A 14068-nucleotide genomic window follows, 5' to 3' on the forward strand; every position below is an offset into this window, starting at 1 on the left:
GACAGGGTCATAGATAAGGGGGTACCACCAGTCCTCTTGAACGGGGCACGGGCCAGCAGGGGGGCCCAGGCAGCAGGGTGAATCAGATGTGGGCAGGGAGGGTGTTCGGTTTAGCAGGGGGGCAATTGCTGGAACCAATTCCTGCATGGCTCTTTCTGCGGCAGATGGAAGCCGGCTTCTTCTCCTCTCCCTCCACTGGCTTTCAGCTATTGCAGAAAGAGCAATACAAATGATCTATTCCAGTAATTGCCCCAGCCCCACCGATCACCCTCCCTGTGCACCATACCTTTCCCCCTGCTGCCCAGGCCCCTTTTTGTGCCCCCTCCCACCACAGTGCTGCCAGATTCCCTCCTCTACTTCCCGCTGGCAGCTGCAAGCACACAATAGGATCCTTCAAGGTTGAGAGTTGTGGAAGGGCTGGTAAATATGTCATAATTACCATCCCCTTCCTTTCCTGAATGAACACAATGAGTAATCGCTACCAATCACTCACTGTGCTCATTCATAACTGAAGCATCAGCTGTATGGGGCCCTGTGTTAGGTTGTCTGTATAGAGCCCTGTGTCAGGTTGTCTGTATGGGGCCCCGTGGTTTCTAACAGCCCTGAGGTCAGAAAGAAAACAACTGTGGGTCAAAAGCACCTGTCAATAAATTATGATCGATTAGAAGCTTCCCAAACTGACGTCAAACTGATTACATCGACACAAGCCCACACAGACCCCAAATATGTTGGGCAATTTCTAGCTGCTGGTAAATGTGTTAGCCGGAGCTCTCCAAAGTGCTGAAACTTTTTTAAAACTCCTTTTTAAACTCTTACAGCAGTTAGGGAACAGTTTAGTTTTTGAAACCCTTCTGTCCTATAAACAGGGTATTTTAAAAAACTCTAATTGTTGCAGGCCAGTATACCAGACATAAACCAGGCAGTATGGTTCTGTACACTGGTGGCATCAGCAGGGGGCTCCCAGAGGAGGGGAACAGGGATCTTTGGTACTCCCAGTGCACAGAAGAGGGTGCTAACATAGAAAGGGTATATTTGCAAATACCTGACCCTCATTCACCATGCATACTAGTATGTAAAGAAACAACAATTGAACACACTCAGAAAGGTTCCAGTAGACTTCAACAAAATGGTGGACATGTGCACACTGACTACCTGTTGCAAAAATGTGAATGAGATGGGTAAAAGATGGCTTCAGCTCCTGTTCTCCACCTGTAGAGGATTCCTCAGATGTGATTCGCCCTTTTCAGGGCTTAATAGAGGCGTGTATAATTAAGCAGTAAAAAGGGCGAAACGCATCTGAGTAATTCTATCCGAGTGGAGAACAGGAGCAGAAGCCCTCTTTTACCCATCTCACTCACATTTATGCAACAGGCAGTCAGTGTCTGTGTGCACATGACCACCATTTTGTTGAAGTCTACTGGAGCCTGACAAGCTGATTCTGTCTGTCTTGCACCAGTCTTTTCACATTCTGGTCTGACTGACACAGGTTTGGGGCGGCATTCTAGCGGTACTATTTCCATTGTTTTGAGCTCCATTCAGAAAGGTATTTAATTATCCTAATTTTAACAAAATGTAGTAATAGTATTTCATATGCAGGGTTTCCTCTTCTTTCCTTCCATCTTGAGTTCCCCAATACGTTGTAGGAAAGCAAATTCTCTGACTTCAACATTTAGCCAGAGTTTAAGAAATAAAAGGTATCCCAGATAAGTGACAGTTTTAAGTATGCAAAAAAAAAAAAACTCAGAGGAGTATCTTTCTTGGGGCTCCCTGTCACTGCACTGCTATTAACATTATATTTCGTATTATACTAAATATGGCACATGATTCATCTTATGGCTAAGACTATCTAAATGAAACCCAGTATATGCAAAATAAGTAATCAAGCATCACATTAAATAACAGGGAAATTTGGGGTTAGATTAATTTTCCAAAGTGCAAAATAATTTAGGCATATAGAACAATCTCCCCTGACTTTTGCACCACTTAACAAGCGTCCCATAGAGAAATATTTCTGATACAACGCTTACTTACAGGTTCAGTGTATTTAAAGATCAGTATCACATCTATTCGCCTTGCTTTTCCATTAGGAAAACACATTTAATCTGATCAATAATATTGTCTAGAATTTCTATATAAAGCAATACAAGTTTGCACAGAAGAAAATTGTAGCTCTGTCCATCTCCTCCTTACTGCTTTTAGTAGCTGAGGGGTACAGGAAAAACTATCAAGGTTACTCTGCAATTACTGCTCAATTGATTTTGTTTTTTGTTTTTTTTTGTCTTCTGTGACTTTAGAAAAGAAAATTGGATTAGTGATTGGTCTTGTATCTGTAAAGTGTCCTCCTTTCTATATTATACACAAAAGGCAGAAACTAGATAGTTATATGGAGTCCACTAGCAACTCAAAGCAATTACAGATGTTTCCTACCTTTCTCTCTATTAGCCAAGCCAATGTTCAGGCCGCAAAGTAAGCATTTTCGTGATAATATCTCAGAATTTTTGGGTGTAAGCTTGGCTCTGCCCACCCTGTAATGTTGTTTTAGGACAGCTGCTACCTGACTCAACCCAGGCTGCCATCCAATGCTGTTTACATCTTCTAAATGTAGCTCCCAACCTCCAGAGGCCTGGTGGTGACCCCCAGAGACAGGGAGGGCCATGGTGGGTGGTGTAAAAGATAGAAAGATGGGCGCCAGACACTTTTATACTTGAACAAAGAGAAGTTTGTTTCTCACAACAGGAACAATGTGGGGGAGAGGGGTAGGGCACAGGACACCCTTAGTCAAAACAGCAGATTGACAGACTCCTTAAGCAAAAATGTAGAATAGGCAGACAGCAGTGCAGAAACAGAGTCTTGAAGCTAAAACCAGGAATCTGTACTTTGTAGCATAAGCTGTCTCCTGTAGCAACAGCATGCAACTCACAGAAGGTGCAGTAACTCCTTGGATGATTCCATCTTGATGCTTTCCCAGACTCTCCATGGTTCCCCGGTTCATGGCAGAGTCACCTCTGGTACTTCATCTCAGATCTCAATCCTTTCCTTCATGCTTCAAGGCAGTGTGCAGGCTCTACCTTACAGAGCCCTGAGCACATGGTTAGGCCTCAGGCTTCAGGCCTACCCAGCAGCATTTGTTCCTCACACAACATCTGGCTTGAAAAGGACACAGATCACCTGATTTCCTCCAAATAAATAGCTTCTCCCAGCATGCTTAGCTACCAGTATGATTGGCTGAGTGAAGCATACATATTCATAACCTGACTCACTGTAATTCATCACACTAATGCCAAAGGTAATAGTGCCACCTACTGACACAAGGGAGAATCCCAGCTAAACCAGGATTAAGAGGAAGTCCAATGATCACAAAGACTACAAATCAGCCAGGCTAGCTACCACCTAGCACAGCTAAATGTATTAGCAGCCCTGTTTAGAACAAAGGTGCTACATAAAAAACACTAGTTCCAGGGCCAGCCTGTCAATGTCCATTATATTGCCGAAGCATGCTTTACCCTGGAACTAGCATTGTCCCAAAAGCTAGGAATATCCAACACAAATTAGGAGCATTAGTAGTAGTAGTCATATTGTCTGGCGTTCGTTTATGCTTCTTTCCAATTGGTCCAATGAAACATATGATGTGTCCCAATCTTTTAAGGATCAGAGAGCTTAAACTGAGCCTGCCAGTATAGGATCACTTTGTATGTAAAGCATACATGTAACAGTAGAGGCACTTTAACCCAAAAAGACAAAATGTAGGTGCCCCTCAAGTAGAGAGGTATAGTCCAACTAGACCTCTGTGAGTTTGAGCAGGGACATGGAGCTTGTCCTAGCTCCAAGCTGCAGCAATGTCAAAAGAAAAGATCCATAAGCTACACATCATGAAGTAGACTCATGGTCAAATTGGTAAAATCCCTGTTTTTACTGCTGGACACAATGGTACCTCCCTTAGTCTTTTTTGTCCTGTGGAGAGAAACCACAGCTTGCAAAGGGGGAGTATGTATTCCACACCTTCAGAGAGAGGCGAAGAGGGGGCATGTCATTAAAAGGGCTTCTGAAAAAGTAAGTATAGTGCCTCCACTGTCAAAGGAAAAGATCTATAAGCCGCATATCATAAAGCAGAACTATGTGCATGAAGTGAGATGAATGGCAGTCTCAGCAAGTTAACAGACTGGCCCAAATTTTTTCATGTTTTCCTTGCTATCTGGGTAGTAACACTTAGCAGGGAGAAAGACTCTTTCTCCCACATGGCATTGTCAAGCATAACAGGTGCAGCCAGGTGCTTGACTATAGATCTATGTGTAGATATGTGAGTGGCTCACAGTGTGCACACATATTAGAATAAACACCTAGAGGAGAGGAGCCTGTGCCACTGTACAAGTTTAGTAAGGCTTTAAATGCATACACAGAAAGAGTAGTTTTAATGCTTGGCCACCTAATACAATGTTCTATTTACTAAATAGAGACTTGTCACTTAGCAAAGTAAATGTTCACTTAGCTTGGGAAATACAACTAATTATTTTATACATACACTATATTGTCAAAAGTATTGGGACACCTGCCTTTACACCAACATGAACTTTAATGCCATCCCAGTCTTAGTCAGTAGGGTTTAATATTGAGTTGGCCCACCCTTTGCAGCTATAACAGCTTCATCTCTTCTGGGAAGGCTGTTCACAGGGTTTAGGAGTGTGTCTATGGGAATGTTTGAAATTACCAGGTGTCCCAATACAATTGACAATATAGTATAATTACATTGAACAGGCTTGGTCCAATGAAACAATACTATACATTAGTGATTTCCAGCTTCCAGGTGGATCAACAAGTTATTGTATGTGCATAATTACATTTGTGAAAACTGGACTAATGTAACTATGTAAAAAATATCCATATCTGAAATGTTTCTTTTATTATTGAAATGAACACAGCTTAAAGGGATTGTAAAGTCAGAAGGTTTTTTTATCCTAATGCGTTCTATGCATTAGAATAAAAAGACTTCAGTGTGCAGGAGCCCCCCTAATACTTACATAAGCCTCTTCTCTGTCCAGTGATGTCCACAAGTGTCTCAGCCATCCAAAACTCTCCCTCCTGATTGGCTGAGACAGAGCAGCAGCACTATTGGCTCCCGCTGCTGTCAATCAAAGTCAGTTAGCCAACCAGGAGAAAGAGGGGCTGAGTCGGGTTGCCGCGCCATGTCTGAATGGACACAGGGAGCTGTGACTCGGCTCAGGTGCCCCCATAGCAAGCTGCTTGCTGTGGGGACACTCATCAGGTGGGAGGGGCCAGGAGCACAGAAGAGGAACCCGAGAAGAGAAGGATCGGGGATGCTCTGTGCAAAACCACTGTACAGAGCAGGTAAGTATAACATGATTGTTATTTTAAAAGAAAAAAAAACAAGACTTTCCAATCACTTTAACCCTATTCGTATAGCGTATATAAGTAAGCATTTACTTTTTTGAGGGAATATACACTTTCCAATATTACATTCATTTTGCTAAGTGAACAGTGATCAAATCAACTTCATCGTGTTTTTTTTAACAATCCAATAAAATTCAGGATTTCTCTACATTCCTCTGAGTGAATAGATAAACAAAGAGTTGCTGGATCAATTAAAATTAATTTCAAAGCCGTTATTACTCGCGTGTGCAAATAAACAGTTTTCCAGCAGGCTGGTATTTTTTCTGATTCCACTGATTTTTGTTGTTCGTTAGCCGCCATTTGTGTATATTGTAAAGCAAATGTAAAATAAGCATACTAGATGCCTAAATTTTCTTTTCTTTCATCTTAAAAAAAAAAAAAAAAAAAGATGACTACGGTAGTATTATCTACCATCTACAGCAACAAAGTACAACTATTGTTATTGTGTTTCTCAAGCTTTCCATGTTTTGAAGAAAAAATGGAAACTGCACTATATACAACTTAAAATGAAAGAACAATCTTTTATAACCAGGTGCATTTGCCTACAGCGTACCGCAGCCTATAAATACTGGCAGGTTGAACAAAAGCATCAATAAAGAATCTGCAGAAGATAACCTTGACTCCTCTGAGGAAATGGCTAGCATTATTCTTTGTGGCAACATGTGGCATGGAACAATGATTAAATTAGCAGACCTATTTCAAAATCCGTGTCCTAGAATTATACTCAAAGGTCAAAATAAAACCCCATAAAAATACAGGTAAACATCGATTTAAATAGGAACTGTGAGGAATTCAAGGATTTTTCATTTTTTGATCAAATAACATTTTTCAGTAAGTTCTTCGAAACGTTAAAGCAACTTTAAAGTTGAATGGCAGGGAAGTGTAGCACCCTCCTAGGTAGGTGTTAGGAAAAGCATATTTGTGGCCCTGTCTGCTTATCAGGAGGGCCTGATCTATTAGTTTAGCCTGTTACATGTTTCCAAGTGTGATTCACTGGGTCTGAGGGAGTGTCCCCACTGCAGCCAATAAGAGAGCTCATTGGACAGTGGAGGAAACCTAGCCAGTGGCACACTCTGATTTATGCCAGTTCCAGTGGGAGGGTATTCCTGCAATACATCCTGGGATTACACATAACATGGAGGGGAGCATGTGACAGAGTGTCTTTTGGCGGGAGTATCAGTCCCACGGGGAGGTGACGGCTGTCTCTCTTCCTGCTGAAGTGTGAAGGTGGTTTGGGCAGTCGGCCTATGGATCAGAGGTTGAACTGGGCTGCAGAGTGATCCAGAGAAGGAGTACCTCAGGGGAGCTCAAGGACTTTTCCACAGTAAGAGGTGAAGTCATAGTAAGTGGCCTGGCGTCAGACAGCGCTAATCAGCGTCAATAAGCGTTAACCAGCATCAAGCAGAATTTTTGTAGAGTCCCTGCCTATTTGTGCATAGTTCAGTTGTTGGAGAATCCCACTCATCTCTTCTCCTATCCAAGTTCTCAAATAAACCTAAAAACCCAAAGAAACTGGACTGGTTCTGGTATGTCAGTTCCAGTGGGAGGGTATTCCCGCAATACATCTTGGGATTACACATAAATTGGAGGGGAGCATGTGACAGAGTGTCTTTTTGCAGGAGTATCAGTCCCAGGAGGAGGTGACGGCTGTTTCTCTTCCTGCTGAAGTGTGAAGGTGGTCTGGGCAGTCGGCCTAGGGGCCAGAGGTTGAACTGGGCTGCAGAGGATCCAGAGTGTGCTGACCGAGTGGAGCTGCTGGTCAGAGATCTTCTGGAAAAAAAGTGTTGTGAGTATTTAAGATCTGCTCAGGTGTCTGCCTAGGAAAGGTGACCACTCCAGAGAGGTCAAGGGGGATCCAGGAGCCAGCTAACCAGGAGAGTACAGTAAAGGGAGTGCCAAGTACTAAAGCCCTGAAGTTTGAGGATTAAACGGGGTGCCAGGAAGGGCTCTGAAGTGTTCAGCGATACAGATTGCACTACAAGTCAGCTACCCTAAGAAGGAGTACCTCAGGGGGCTCAAGGACTTTTCCACAGTAAGAGGTGAAGTCATAGTAAGTGGCCTAGCCGTGACCAGCGTCAGACAGTGCTAATCAGCGTCAGTAAGCGTTAACTAGCATCAAGCAGCATTTTTGTAGAGTCTCTGCCTATTTGTGCATAGTTCAGTTGTTGGAGAATCCCACTCATCCCTTCTCCTATCCAAGTTCTCAAAAAAACCTAAAAACCCAAAAAAACTGGACTGGTTCTTGTCTGAGGTATTCACACTCAGGAAACATGCTTAAAGGTACTACTGTTGCTAGTGGTAACCCAGGGGAACCCATACTCAGCAGCTTCCTTGGGAGTAGTGCTACAGAAGTATTAAACAAAAACACAATTTAGTCCAGTTACCTATACTATAAAAAGAGAAAATAATTTTAAAAATAGCTAGTACAGATATCATACTTTGGTTGTATGTTAGATAATCTATAATCTCCAGGAAAGCATAGCTCAGACCGGGGAAGAGACAATGAGCACTGTTTCCCAATAGGACTCTGTTGCAATATCATCACTGTGTTGTTTCCCTTTCATTTTCTAACCTCTTTCAGTTGGCCATTGGGGTGCCTATTAGGTCTATCAGATAGGCCGCTCAATGACCAACACAAGGTGTTTGCATGAAAGGTTGACAACTTTACTGCTAATTGTGTGGCAGTGACTTAGCATTGTAAGCCTGCAACAGAAAGAGCTGTTCCTGACAGGATCCACGGAAAATTATTTATGTGCTTAATAATTGGCATGATGCCAAAAATACCAAAACAATATATATACTGAACAAAATTATAAACGCAACACTTTTTTTTTGCCCCTATTTTTTATGAGCTGAACTCAAAGATCTAAGAAAACCGGGATTCATCCATGAAGAGAACACCTCTCCATAGTGCCAGACATCGGATGTGAGCATTTGCTCACTCAAGTCGGTTACGATGACGAACTGCAGTCAGGTCGAGACCCCGATGAGGATGACGAGCATGCAGATGCGCTTCACTGAGATGGTTTCTGACAGTTTGTGTAGAAATCCTTTAGTTATGCAAACCGATTCTTGCAGCAGCTGTCCGGGTGGCTGGTCTCAGACGATCTTGGAGGTGAAGATGCTGGATGTGGAGGTCCTAGGCTTGTGTGATTACACATTGTCTGTGGTTGTGAGGCCAGTAGGATGTATTGCCAAATTCTCTAAAACGCCTTTGCAATTGAGATAGGAAAATCTGTGGGCTCCCTAGTGGTTTTGATGTGGAACCTCATCACTCATAGCTTTTACTTAGGTGTAATGTTTTAACATATCTTCAAATGAATATTAAATTATTAGTACCTAAAGGATGAAAGAGCATGCCATACTAGGGGAGATTACCTAAAACTGGAGCACTCAGAATCTGGTACAGCTTTGCATGGTAGCCAATCAGCTTCTAACGTTAGCTTGTTGTATTAAGCTTTTACAATGAAACTTGGAAGCTGATTGGTTTCTGTGCAGAGCAGCACCAGATTTTGCACTTTCCAGTTTTAGTAAATCTCGCCCACTGTGTCAAGTATGTGTGGCTCATATACATGCTGCAGCACTGTAATACAGCTTAAAGGCAGAGAATTTGAAAGACATGGATGCAAGTCTTTGATGGAATCCTTTTGATAGAGCTCAGTGGATCTGGTTAGGCAGCTTTTTGATAACTCTGGGCCTCCAAGGGAAACCCTGGGTAGAATTTTAAGGTGAAGAAGGCAACAATATCACCACACTACTAGTGTTTAGAGTCCAAAATGAAAGTCCTTTAAGTCATATATAAGGTGGCATTAAAAAAGACAGCCAGCACATTGTGGTGGTCAGTAGACATGTGCATAACGAAAAAATGTGTTTCATTTAGATTACTTAATCTAGGTTTTTTGTTTCATTAAATTCAGTTTATTTGTTCAATTCATATTCGGGATTTGTATTCGGAATTCATATTCTAAATTTGTTTTATATCTTTTTCAAATTTTTTTGAATTTACCAATTTTGTTTGATTCAAAACATTTGAATCAATACATTTTGAATCAGTCGACTCGAAAACTTTAGATTTTTTTTTATTCGAATGCGTTAAAGTGAACAAACAAAAGAAAAACCTTCATCAAATGATTTCAATGACTCTTCTAATCACCTTTAGCTTAACAAAAACACCATTATTTCTAAATGGTTCTCTAACAGTATAAAAGTCTTTGATTTCAGAAATATGTTTACAGTTAGAATTCGACAGGAGTTCGAAAAAAAATTTCCATTTGAATTTAATTTTGAATTTTAGAAATTTGGACGAATTTTGTTATTCAGAGCATTCAGTAAATTTAGTTTATACTGTAAGGCCCCTTTCAAACTTGTGTGACTTGTCCTGCGACTTGGGACTGCAAAGTGGCATGACAAGTTTTACTCCATGATTTCCAATGAGTACTGTTCATATATGGGCTACTTCAAGTTGCAGCGACTTCAAAGTAGTCCCTGCACTACTTTGGTCTGACTTTGATGCATTTTGAGGTCCATAGACCTCAAGATTACACAGGCATTGCTTCAAGTCCAGTCAAAATTGTGGCAAAATCACACAACTTTTTGGTCACAGAAGTGTAAAAGGGGCCAATTCAGGTATTTGGATATATCCAAATAGCGAAAAATTTGTCCGAATATTTATTCGGGAAACACAATGAACCGCACATGTCTAGAGGTCAGAGCAACCCCCCCCCCCCCCTTTATCAGGGTTTTAGATACCAGATGTGTTTAGAAGTCAGGGCTCATTAAAAAAAATAATCTGCTGGTTCCTCTGCATTTATAGGATTTAGCATCTCCTTGTGTAAGGTGACTACTTTTATTTTCCATGTCATCTTGTTTGTAAAAAAAAATAAAATGTTTTTAAGACTTTAAAAATCATTCCGGGGCCTTTTATACAAGTATTTTGTTTTCTAATCACATAAGCAAAATCTTTTTTATTTTATAGAATTTACAATTTGTTGGGGAACACTGTTTACCAAAATGATCTCCCAAGTATGAGAGATGTTCTCCAGATCACTTCGGAGACTGAAACAATGTGTGTGACCTTGTAACTACTGTGATGTCAACAAGGGTTGACATGAATATTTATGTGTACTTCTAGTTTGGCATGATCTCATTCAGGAGGTAAAAATGCAGAAGGGGGATCCTTTTGGCATCACACTTAGAGCATTCAGTAATCATTCAGCCTGAAAAACCATTCCATAGAGGGTCAAATCCATAACACAAGACGTGATGATCTGATGGCAAAGATTGATTTACATTGGGATGACGAATACAAAATAAAGCTTTGTCTCAATCCCTCAGATTATCATAAAATATTTTTGTGCAGTTTCAGTAATCCTCTTAAAAAAAATCACTCCCTTGGGGGCACCTGCCACTAAACAATTCCAATTGAAGCTAAAACTGTATCTGTATTACATTATCACTAGATGAGTAAAATTACATGAGAAAAAAGTACAGCAAAATGACAAACGGTTCCTGCATTCTATGAACGTGTGAGAGGAACCTTCATTCATAAATCATCCCTTTTTCATTTTACCTTTTCCCGTGTCAGCAGATGTTTATCTCAACAAACTCAGTTTGCCAGGAGATAGTCATTCTCTCCGCTGATTGGAAAAGTTCACAGATGCATATAATATATAGTTCCCAAAACAGAAAGGTTCAAGTGATTTACTTTACAATTATTTGCTCTGATTACGCTGTACCAGCCTGGAAGTCATTATAAGCCATTCATTGGAAGGAGTGCTAATCCAAATCTAAAGATGGCCATACATTAATAGACTTTCATTCAAAAATTTTAATTTTAAAAATATTAGTTCCATTTTCTAATCATTGATTTGAAGAAACAGAATGGAAATTTTCTCAAACAAATGAATTTCTAACAGTGAATATGGTTTACCTTCAGAAAAGTCCATTTATTCCAAAATGAAATGCTTAAAGTAAACATTTTCTGAAGAACCTACTTTCGAAAGACGTTCGTCAAATCATAGAAAGAAGAATTTTTGTAAAACGACTATTGTATGGCCTACAGAGCAGAGACTTGACAACAGACCACCTCCAGCTGAACCAGCTGGTGTCTTCTTTTGTGCAAATGATATACACCAATCAACCATAACATTATAACCACCCACCATAACCCATCAAGGCATGGACTCCACTAGACCTCTGAAGCTATCCTGTGGTATTTGGCACCAAGCCTTCAGTAGCAGATCTTTTTTAGGTCTTGTAAGTTGCAAGGTGGGGCCTCCTTGGACCAGACTTGTTTTTCCAGCACAACCTACAGATGCTTGATTGGATTGAGATCTGGAATATTTGGAAGCTCACTCAACACCTCAAATTCCTGGTGTTATTCAGATCATTCTTGAATTTATCATAACAGGCCACTATTCTTCCACAGCTCTGTGGTTCAGCGCTGATATACACATACCTATTGTAGGCGCTTTTGGTTGTGGACATGGGTCAGCATGGAGACCCTGACTGGTCTGTGGTTACGCTGCCCCATACACAACAAACTACGATGCACAGTGTGTTGTGACATCTTTCTATTGGAAGCAACAATAACTTTTTCAGCAATTGGAACTCTTCTATTATATTGGAATTCACGGGCCAGCCTTCCCTCCCTACCATTAATGAGCCTTGGCTGCCCATGACCCTATTGCCGGTTCACTAGTTGTCTTTCTCAGAACCAATTTTGGTAGGTCCTGACAATTGCAGATGGGGAACATCGCACAATAGTTGCCATTTTGGAGTTGCTCTCACCCAGTCATTCAGTTATTACAATTTGGCTCTTATCAAACTTGCGCAAATCCTTATGCTTTACCATTTTTGCTGCTTTCAACACATCAACTTCAGGGACTTGACTTTACTTGCTGCCTTATATAACCCTTCCACTTTCAGATATCAGAAGATAATCAATGGTATTCACTTTACCTGTCAGTGGTCATAATGTTATGGCCGATTGGTGAATTTAACAATAAATGTACTTCATCTGTATAGCCTGTTTCTAAAGGTTTAAACAGGCTTTTTTTTAAAATATTTTCCAGGAATAATTTATTGCCTTAAGAGACTTTTTCCCACACCTGGAAATATTGGTAACATTCACTATACTGCATTTACAACATATAACACAGGGGGTATTACGTTTGTCAACAAGATTTGACTGAAAACGTGTCATCTTGATCTGGGGAGATCCAACGTTTTCAATTGGGTCTTGTGGAGATCTGCCCTACTCTTTCACCTCTGTCCATATTTTCTGTAAAGTCTTTGGACCATCAGTATATTTTGAAGATTCAACCAAAAGCTCAACATATACATAAACATATACATAAACTCTAACTTGTCTTATTCGTACCTTTTGGCATGTTAACTATATAATTGGAATCATTTTGGTAGTTTAATAAATAGAAACAGAAAACAGTTGGTCTTGTCAGAAATGAAAGTCAGAGCACTACCTGTATTATCTCAAACAGCCTTCCTAAGCTTTGTCTTAGACTATAGAATACTTAGCCTTTATGCTGCAAAGATCTGGGAGTGGGAGAGGTTGATTGGTTTAGCAAAGGACACTGGGGGCAGGGCTGACAACACTCACCATAAAAGGTTGTGATGTCAGCCCACAACAGGACTTTAGGAGGAACCACAGTGGTTTAATAAAAAAATGTCGTAGCGGCTGACTTTTAAAATGGCTATAAAGGCTGATGGTTTTTTACCTCCATGCCTTCTGTGTGCTGCTCCCCCCACAGCCCCCAATAATCACCTGAGCCTCCTTTTGATCCAGTGATGTGCACGGGAGCCTCAGCTTTCCCTGGTCTCTTTCTCCTCATTGGCTGAGATACAGCAGTGGGAACCATTGGCTCCCACTGCTGTCAATCACAGCAGGTGAGCCAATGAGGAGAGAGAGAGAGTGGGAGCACGGCTGAGCTGAGATGTGGCTCTATTTGTTTTATAGACACGTTGCTTGCTATTGACAGCATTGATAAAGGGGGAAGAGGCAGGAGCACCAGCGGGGGACCTAAGAAGAAAAGGATCGGAGATGTTCTTTGGAAAATGATTGCACAGAGCAGGTAAGTATGACATTTTTTTTTATTAAAGCTTTTATATCACTTTAAGAAACAGACATCCACCAGCCCAAGGGTTCAGCGCTGTCTTCATCCAGACCGGTTCTTCACCGGTCTTCAGATCCCCGGCAGTGCCATCTTGGCTGTGGGAGCCAGCTGTGACTTCCTGCTGTTTACAGCTGGCTATCCACTGCACATATATGAAATTACAATGCACTGTCAGATTGGTTCCCCAGTCTACTGGGATATGTGACATGTCCCAGGGTGTTGGGGGTGGGGCAGGCCAAACTTCTGTAATCCTCACCTACTCATGAATTGCGGAGGTGAGAGTGGGTACCTGTCAGAAAAGGGCACCCGCTGCCAAAAAAAAGAAAAAACATTCAAATATGTTAAAGGAGGGGATATAGAGGGGGATTAGTGGTACTTTCACTTTTAAGTGAAGGTCGGCTTTAGGGGCTGAATGCACTTCTAGCAGATCAATAGGTATTTTCTGTACATGCAGGGTCTTTAAATGGATCAAAGACAGGAAAATGTCCATGTATTGCTCAGATGTACGGCTTATGCTTTTTTTTTTTTAC

The 14068-nt window shown here is 41.2% G+C and overlaps 1 protein-coding gene across 4 annotated transcripts in view; it reads right to left on the minus strand.

Moving 5' to 3' along the window:
* Positions 1-14068, minus strand: part of LOC309549163 (sodium/calcium exchanger 1) — a 469142-nt gene that overhangs the window by 51788 nt on the left and 403286 nt on the right. The window lies entirely within an intron of this gene.

The sequence above is a fragment of the Pelophylax lessonae genome, assembly GCF_965119305.1.
Source record: "Pelophylax lessonae genome assembly, chromosome: 3".
Lineage (NCBI taxonomy): Eukaryota > Metazoa > Chordata > Amphibia > Anura > Ranidae > Pelophylax > Pelophylax lessonae.